General features: G+C 43.8%; 1 pseudogene; it reads right to left on the bottom strand.

The window, feature by feature from the left end:
- Window positions 1–8,133: 8,133 nt before the first annotated feature.
- On the bottom strand, window positions 8,134–8,227 carry LOC146352629 (U2 spliceosomal RNA; annotated as a pseudogene).
- Between the last annotated feature and the right edge of the window lie 479 nt (window positions 8,228–8,706).

Below are 8,706 nucleotides of genomic sequence, written 5' to 3'. Positions count from 1 at the left end.
CTAGCTGGGGTGCTTCGGAGGGCAGGGGAGGGAGGCCAGGGGAGCATAGGAAGCATCTTAACAGTGCTTCCACCCTCCCCTCCTGGCCCCCAGGAATGCCCCCTTTTCCCTGCTCTGTGTTGCTCTTACAAGCATGGAGCCAGGGCAAACAGCTCCACCTACGAGGCACTGGGGAAGGTGACAGGGAACCGGTTTTCTGAGAACCGGCCTCAGAGTGCTGGCTCCAAGCTCGTTTCCCAGAAAACGAAAAATCCTATGGCTCTGCAGTCACTGTCTAGCGGCCATAGGATTGCGCCCTTAACGGGGCCAACTTTGGTGTCTTCCAGTTGCTCTTTTTAAATAATGCTTGTCAGTAAATATTTTTCAAGTAATAAAAGGATAGAGAAGCGCCCCTCCTCCTACACCTTACTCTGGTCTTGGCAATATGGAGGCCAACAATCCACATGCACCATCCGTTATTAAATGTCGTTTCTGTGGACATTTTGTGGCTGATTGCATCCCACCTGTCCAGTTATGTGTGCTAGGGATGGACGAAAGTCCCTTACCTGGTCCCGCAGCTTTTTTCGGGGGGGGGAAGCGCTCCAGTTCTCCCCCCGAAATTCTTGGCGGGTGGGGAGGCGCCCCATCCCTCCCCGCCAAAATTCTGGCCGGGGGGGAGCGCCCCGTCTCCCCGGCCACGAAAGAAAAAAGTAAGGCGTAAAAAAAAAAAAACGTGATAGGCTACGTAAATCTTTACGTAGTCTATCACGGCTAGATTTTCAAAGTCAGCCTTGATAGGCTATGTAAATCTTTACGTAGCCTATCACGGCTGACTGAAAAGAAAAGAAAAAAGTGCATATGCAAATGGCGGTGCCCATGGGCGCCGCCATATGTTCCTTATTTGGGCTATTTGCGTTGCCCTTATTTTCGCCGTAGTCTACGTAAATCTTTACGTAGACTACTCGTGCCCAAATAAGGAACACAAATGGCGGAGCCCATGGGCGCCGCCATTTGTGTACACGCTTTTTTTTTTCATTTTCAAAGTCAGCCATGATAGGCTACGTAAAGATTTACGTAGCCTATCACGGCTGACTTTGAAAATCTAGCCGTGATAGGCTACGTAAATCTTTACGTAGCCTATCATGTGGTTTTTTTTTTACACTTTACTTGGAAATGGTGGTGGTGGCAGCCGGTCAGAAGACCGGCCGCCGTCGCCGGGACCCGTCGCCGCGAGGGACATTCGCGCAAGGTAAGTCCCATCCCGGGGGGGGGGGGGGCGGAGAATTTCCCCACCAATTTCGGGGGGCCGAATGTGTTGGCATTCGGCCTCCTGGAGATTCGTGGAGAAATTCTCCGACATCTCTATGTGTGACTTGTGAATTTGGTTGGTTTGGCTTGCTTGGAGCTTGCTGTTCTGGGCCATTTTCTGGAATACAGACTATTGCCTGGAATGAGTACTGAAATGTGGTTTCTGTGGAAGTTCTGTGACTTATTACATCACTCCCACCTAGCTATGTGTGACTGGTGAATTTGGCTTGGCTTGCTTGGAAGTTGGTATTCTGGGCCATTCAGTTCTGTTTGGGATGGGTCCTGGGCATTATGAGGTTAATAATAATATAATATTCCAAGGATTTCAGGCCTCAAGTATTGTTCTCAAGTATCTCCAAACATATGCCATTATTTTGGCATTTAAAAAAAAAAAATGAAGGAGTCGTCCTCGCCTGTCCCATTCCAGCTTTCACACTGGCCCACCATACTGTCTTATATTCTACAAGCACTTATGATTTGAACCAGGGCTGTAATCAATCATTCAAGTAGAGTGCAGCCTCATTTATTCAGAAATTCTTTGGGAGCACTGATACTTCAAAATAGCCATTATTTCAGAAAAACAGAAGGAAACATATTGCTCTATCATTAGATTCTCAGATAAAGAATGAACACTGCCAGTAGTCATCTTTGGTATACTGATGAATGCTGGTAAACGCATCACCATGTCCAAACCAAGAACTAATCTAACATGGAAAACAGCAGATCGCTCATTCCAGATATAAAAATCTGCAAACCTAACAACATGTACTTGGGAGTAAGCCCCATTGTACTTAGTGTGACTTTCTTCTGAGGAAACATGCATAGGAATGGACTGCATAGGTGCTGATTAGCCACAAAATGGCTGCCATTTTGTATTGGTCATAATCCAGAAACTGTAGACTGACACAGAAATTAGGCAGGTGAGGCTTTTCTTGACACAGAGATAATGTGGAGGGAAGGATTTTGCTTGCTTTAATTCTGTGTAGCAGGCTGTTATTAAAGACAGGATCTGTTAAAAACAAACAAACAAAAACAACCCTCTGCAAAGTATATAGATATCAGAGCTGTAAGAACTAAAAATGACTGAAGATCTGGGCAGTCCTTATTTAGGACTGCCTAGATCTTGCTAGGTCTTTTAAGAAGTTTTGATTCTCAGCTTTAAAAACTTTTGGCCTGCATATAAAGCCAGACATCTGTTAATGAGAAAGTCGCAAGACACATTTCTAACAATCAAAAAGAATATCAACCTGGACACGTTTGTGTTGGCAGCCTGTGAAAGATTCGGCTTGGATCCCCAAAGCCTCTTGCAAAACCACAAGAAAATGTATTATTATTATTACACACATTTCTCAGCTCCCATCATGAGTATATGTGAACACTCCCTTAGCATCTGGGCATATAGTATTTACATACTTGGATTATCCATGGAAAATACACACCTCACTGAGGAGCCAAATACATCATATGGGAATCCTAAATAAAACTATTTGGTGATTAAGCAGCCTGTATGCAGGCCGAAGACAGACACCACTCTCTTCATCGTTTGTGCACTATGTCAGCTGTTGCTGAGACACTTCCCCCCTCCCTCGAGAAGGTAAGGTGGATTTTCATGTTTAGATTTCAACATGAATCTCTAGGAGCGACTCAGGGATAAGGTAGTATGTGAAATTTATACCCCATTTACTAAACCATCAACCTCAGTTGTGCATGTGATGAAATCTAAGCAAGCACTTTGTGAAATACACCCACCAGATATGTGTTCAGCCAATAAATTGCTACATCCCTCCACCCAAAAGCAAACGAAGTATGGCTGACTGAACTGAAGTTATAAACATTCCGCCTTGCATCTCCCCCATTTACAATCCTACAGTTAAAAATGGCTACAGCCATAGAATGGTGCATTTTGGAATGCCACTGAAATAGCACAACCAAGAGGAGGCCCTTTTGCTCTGTGCGGTGGCGTGTTTGGCAAGAACAGCCAGTTTACCTCAGCGGAGACTGTATACGGTGTCACCTAATTACTAGATTAGGGCAACATTTGAGACCCCACCGAGCCACAGACTACAGCCTTCAAATATTTGAGAGCCACAAGATACACACAATCTTTACACACACCTTAAATTTTAATGTAGTGAACCTATTTTTCCCTATTTCTGATCCAGGAGGGTATTCAAATGAAAAGTCTTTATGCTTTATTTCATAGTAGTGAGGTGAGTGATGCATTGCAGAAAAGACCAGGGGGTTGCCCCCTTTGACAGTGAATGAAAATCTTCTCATTCTAACGTATTCTGATAGAGATGAAAGAAGTGGACACTGGTTTGGGGTTATAACTTGGCCGCAATGTTTATTTATTTACAGGTATAAGCCTGATATAATTACTTATTGTGTAAAAAATGGGGAAAGGAGTGATGGCCACTCATTCTACCTCTCCAGCTTGTCCAAGGAGCTGACTTAGCTGTCCATGCCACATTTGGCTCTTTGAATGGTCAGGTCAAGCTTGAGCCTCCTACTCTGGTGTAGCACCTGCGTTAAGTCTCAAATGGACTCAAGGTTGTTCCAATTCTCAGCAGTTGCCCAAAATCTGCTGGGTAGTTCCCAGCCAACTCCTGTCCTTCCAGTTAGGAGCAGGTCTGACTTCATTTGCTATGGCCCCTTCCTTTCTAGCTGCTAAAACTGTAACAATTCTGTGCTGCATACATTCTTACATGCTAAGGCGCTAATCTTAGGGAAGGCAAAAAAAAACTTGCCCATCCTCAGCCAGTCTAGAGAGCATGAAAACAGTGGCCCCAAGTAGGGCAACCCGCACATAACCTTAAACAGACCATGGGTTATGTGAGGGTTGTTTAACCATTACATAACCCACGCTTGCCAGGTTTGCGTGGCACGACAACCTGCAAGCAGAGGTTGCATATTCAAAAAGGCGGGCACATCCACAGCAGCCTCCACCTTGGGTCAACCCACGGTGGGCTGTTGTGTTGTGCAAATAGGCCCATTGTCTGCAGAAGATCCTTTCTGAACACTACAACCACTGCCACACAATTTCTGCCCTGGAGGAGGGCAGATCCTTCCCCTCCTAGGTGAGGCCTGCAGAACATGGGTGAAGGGGAAAGGCCTGGGGAAGGTATAAATTAACTCCTTCCATCCCAGTCTATTGCTCTGAGAAAAGGGTAAAGATCTTGGAAGGGGTAAATTATTCCCCTCCTTTCCTAGGTATGTAATATATGTGGCCTGTCTCTTTAAGAGATATGCCTGCCAAGGTTATAATACTAGTTGCCCTTGCTCCTTACATGGGTAGGGTTTTCTCCATGATCCAGCTAGAACCGATTAGGGTGTGTTAATCTGTGTGCATATCAAGATGAAGTTCATAACTTGTTTAGTTGGTATCCATTTTTCAAGAATAGAGACTGTTTTCAAAGTTACCCTGACTATATGTAGAGGGGAGGCAAGTTGGAAGGTCACCTCACACTATGACCTGATTCAGATATAATGCCCAGTTCCTGGGTTAAATGAGGAATTGGTTTGGTCACACAAGAGTGAATGAACAAGCTGCCTCCCACCCACTTGCCACTTCTGCTTTCTGAAAGAACGCAGGAACTCCCTGCTCCAGAGTTCTTCTGCCATCTGAACCCAGAACTCTAGGTGGCTGAGGGGCTAAACAATCCAGAGTTAACCAAACAATAGTCCATGGTTTGTTGCTGGATTGACTCTGAGTTATTTAAGCTTTAAACAACCCAGAGTTCTGAGTTCAAACATCACAAGAACAACCCATGAACAGGGTATTCCTGGGTTATTTTGGAAAGTAAAAGTGACAAGTGGGCAGGTGACTCATTCCCGTGTAGCCACACCAATTCCTGAGTTGTTTAGCCTAGGAACTGGCCACCACATGTGAAGTGGGTCAGTGAGTGCTTTCCACCAAGCCCACAGAACCAAACTAGGAAATACAACAAGATAAGGCCTGAAGAAAATGGGTGGAGGAGAACCCCCCCACGGCCTGGTCCTTACTCCTGCAATGTGGTCTTTTTCTTGCCCTTGCTCCTGTGTTTGTAACAGCGCCTGTACTTTAACAGGAACCCAACACAAATTTAACAAGGAAAGCTTTTCCTGGCACAGAGATGGGTAGCAGGGACAGCTTCTCCATTCTCTGAGATGGATACCTGTATTGTTCTAAAACTAAATTGGCAGGTAGCTTCCGGCATAGTTGTGAGAGCATAAACAAATCTTTAAGTGAAATATGAGAAGTGGCTTTCTCTGTGTTTGTATTACTGCTCATTTTCCAGTATCTTCTTCTGGAGGATTATGATTCTTGATTTCCACCATAATAGAAGCTACACACACGCACGCACGCGCGCGCACACACGCACACACACGCAACATTGTAAGAAACAAGAGCTGTGGCTTTTCAAGGGTAGACAGCTTGTGGCCCTCCAGATATTTTGGCCTGCAACTCCTATCAGCCCTGGCCAGCATAGCCAATGGAAAGGGATCATGGGAGTTGTAGGCCAAAACATCTGGAGGACCACACATTCCCCGCCCTTGGCTTACTGGGTAATTTAAACCTTGTTAGCCAGGAATGGTGGTAGGTGAGCACTCAGATCCAGCACCACAGTGATCTTGTCCAGATCCCAGATTGTACCCACAGTTGCTCTGGTCTTCATGTGTTGTTTGCATATACATTTGATGCTGATGAACAACTCGACAGTGGCTCACTACACACTATCTGGGTATGTTGCTGATTGGTTCATAAGCAAGAGTCTTTAATTCACTCTAAAACAAATCAGATGCAAGCACAGAACCTTGAGAGCTAGGACATGATGGCAAAAATCAGTAAATAGGCTTGATTTCAATGTAGCATTTAAGCATGAACACATACACTTAGAAGTAAGATTGCCATTGTAAGAATACTTATCAGGGACTCAGTCCTCTTAAAGTGGGACTTGCTTCCAAACAAAAACATTTTGGATTAGGGTGTTAAACTGTAACCTGCAAATTCCTTTAGTGCTGCAGGGCATATTGACCCAGTTTGCACTATCAAAATAGCTCAATGTGGCTTATTTATACACAGCTGAAAAGCTGTTTTGGTATAAAATAAAAGATGAACTAAAAACTAAACACACTGATAAAATACTGCCAATGTGAGAAGCAACAGTGAAGGTTTGCCAAAGTGCTGATGTGTGGCAATAGGTTCACCCACCCAGTACAGCACAGCATGTATCAAAATCCTACCTCTTTTTAAGGAAAAAGAGATGGAAAAATGGTGCCAAGGAGTTACACCTGTGGAGATTACACTAGTTCCATTCCTTTAAAAAATGTCAGGTTTCTGCAATATGAAAAGAGATAGAAGTAGTACCATTTCTGCACGTACATGGCTTAGGACTGAAGTATCTGCCTTCTCCAGTATTAACCTATCTGCCCACTAAGATCATCATCTGATGTGAGGCAGGTGGTGACCAGAGAAAAAGCCTTCTCCGTGGTGGTTCCCCACCTTTGGAATGTCCTTCGCGGAAAGGCCCACCTGAAAACTTCATCATTATTACCATTTAGGCACCAAGCAAAAACATTTCCGTTTCGTCAGGCTTTTAAGAACTGCCAATGCTAGCATCTTTACCCTAGAGCCGTTTTTATTTTGCCGCCATTTTTATTGTATTTTTATTGGTTCTTGCTACTTTATTAGCTGCTCTGGCTGGGAACCTAATTTTATGTTGATGGTGTGGCACAGAAATTACATAGCAAAAACTCAGGAGAACAATGAGTTGATGGCAGTGCTGTGTAGATCCCTTTTCAAAATATTTAGTACAGCTACTCCAGAGTGAACATACCAAGCAGTATATCCAATAGTACTGCTGTGTCTCTGCTAGTTCTGTTGCACCCTCAGGACCCACCACTAGTGGCACTTCCTGCAGCAACCCCAGAAATGAGGGAAACAGTTGTTTCCAGAATGGGACAGGTCAGCGGAGCTCCATTATGTGAGCTCTGCTGACCTGCCCTGTTCCAGAAATGAGTGTTTCCACACTTTCCAGCTGCTTCTGGAACTGCTAGCTTCCCGTTGTGCATGCAGTGAGTCCTGCTAGCACTCGGGAAGGGTTAGATACTGCCCCTAGTGTGGAACTACCCAGGAAGTCATAACCTTTCCAGAGATTTCAGTACAACTTGTTATATAATGTTCTTTGGGAATAATCCCTATAGCATTGCTATATTTGGAAGGGGCTTCTAGTTTTACAAAGTAAAACTTTTTTTTTTTAAAAAGTAAGATCTTGTGTCCAAGGTTTGTTACATACAGGGTGGATACATACAAAAGAAGACAAGGCTCTTGCACCTTTAATAGCTGTACATCAAAAACAACACCTATTGAAATTCCCTCTTCTACTTAGCTATTAAAGCTGCAAGGGCCTTGTCTTTTGCATCTGGCCAACCTAATTACATGGAATCCCTTAACTATTATTTTTGGTTATGTTTTTCCCATATATGAAGCTTCTGGCCAAGATTCTTTCTAATACTGATGTGTATCACTGTTGTTCTTCTCTTTATCAGTAATATCAGGATGGAAAAATGCTTAATCATGTGAAATGTTCTAACAATGTAGGCAAATGAATACTGTGGATGCTATAATATGTAAAATCAATTATGAACTGGTCCAGTATGGGATTTTTTTTTTTAAAAAAAATCATGGTATGCAGATTGTTAATCATGAGGTAACACACTGGTTAAGGTGGCCAGCTGTGAATCGCCCCCCCAAAAAGGACAAAAGAGGACACTTACCTGTATAAAAGGAAGCTCTGGCATGGGCTGGTCCATGAAGTCATGAAAAGTCGGAAGCGACTGAACGAATAAACAACAACAAACCTGTATAAAATGTGCTATGCTATGTACAGATGCAAATGTAGAAATAATGATTATAATTTCAGTACTACACTTGATCTTAGCCAAAAGGCCGAGAAGCAATAGATCGATGCTTGGTGCTACAGCATGCTCCTACTCATTCAGATTCTATATAGGGACACCTCCCTTAAGGTCAGATGTAGTGCTCATGGCCACCTTACAAAGGCTGTTCCAACACAAAAAGGGGTCAAGCAAGGCTGCATTCTCGCCCCACCTGTGTTCAACTTCTACATCAATTCAATGGTAGACCAGCTAAACCATACCGATTTTCATTTATTTTATTTATTTATTAATCACAAATCTGCCCGGTCACCCAGCCACTCTGGGCGATGTACAGCAATAAAAACAGTTCATACAATAAAATTCAACATTAAAAACATCACACTTCCAAAATTGCGGGGAGGCACATAACTACTTTCCCCTTCATGGATCACTGCCTTTTTGTGGCGAAGGGGCTTGCGTAACTCAGTGAAGCCATAAGCTGTGCCGAGCAGGGCCACCCAAGACGGACAGGTCATGGCAGAGAGTTCTGACAAAATGTGG

Source organism: Heloderma suspectum, chromosome 2 (genome assembly GCF_057233095.1).
Source record: "Heloderma suspectum isolate Gila_16-S chromosome 2, 16-S_ref, whole genome shotgun sequence".
Lineage (NCBI taxonomy): Eukaryota > Metazoa > Chordata > Lepidosauria > Squamata > Helodermatidae > Heloderma > Heloderma suspectum.
Note: the sequence above shows the minus strand (reverse complement) of the source record. Positions and strands in the feature narration are given on the sequence as shown.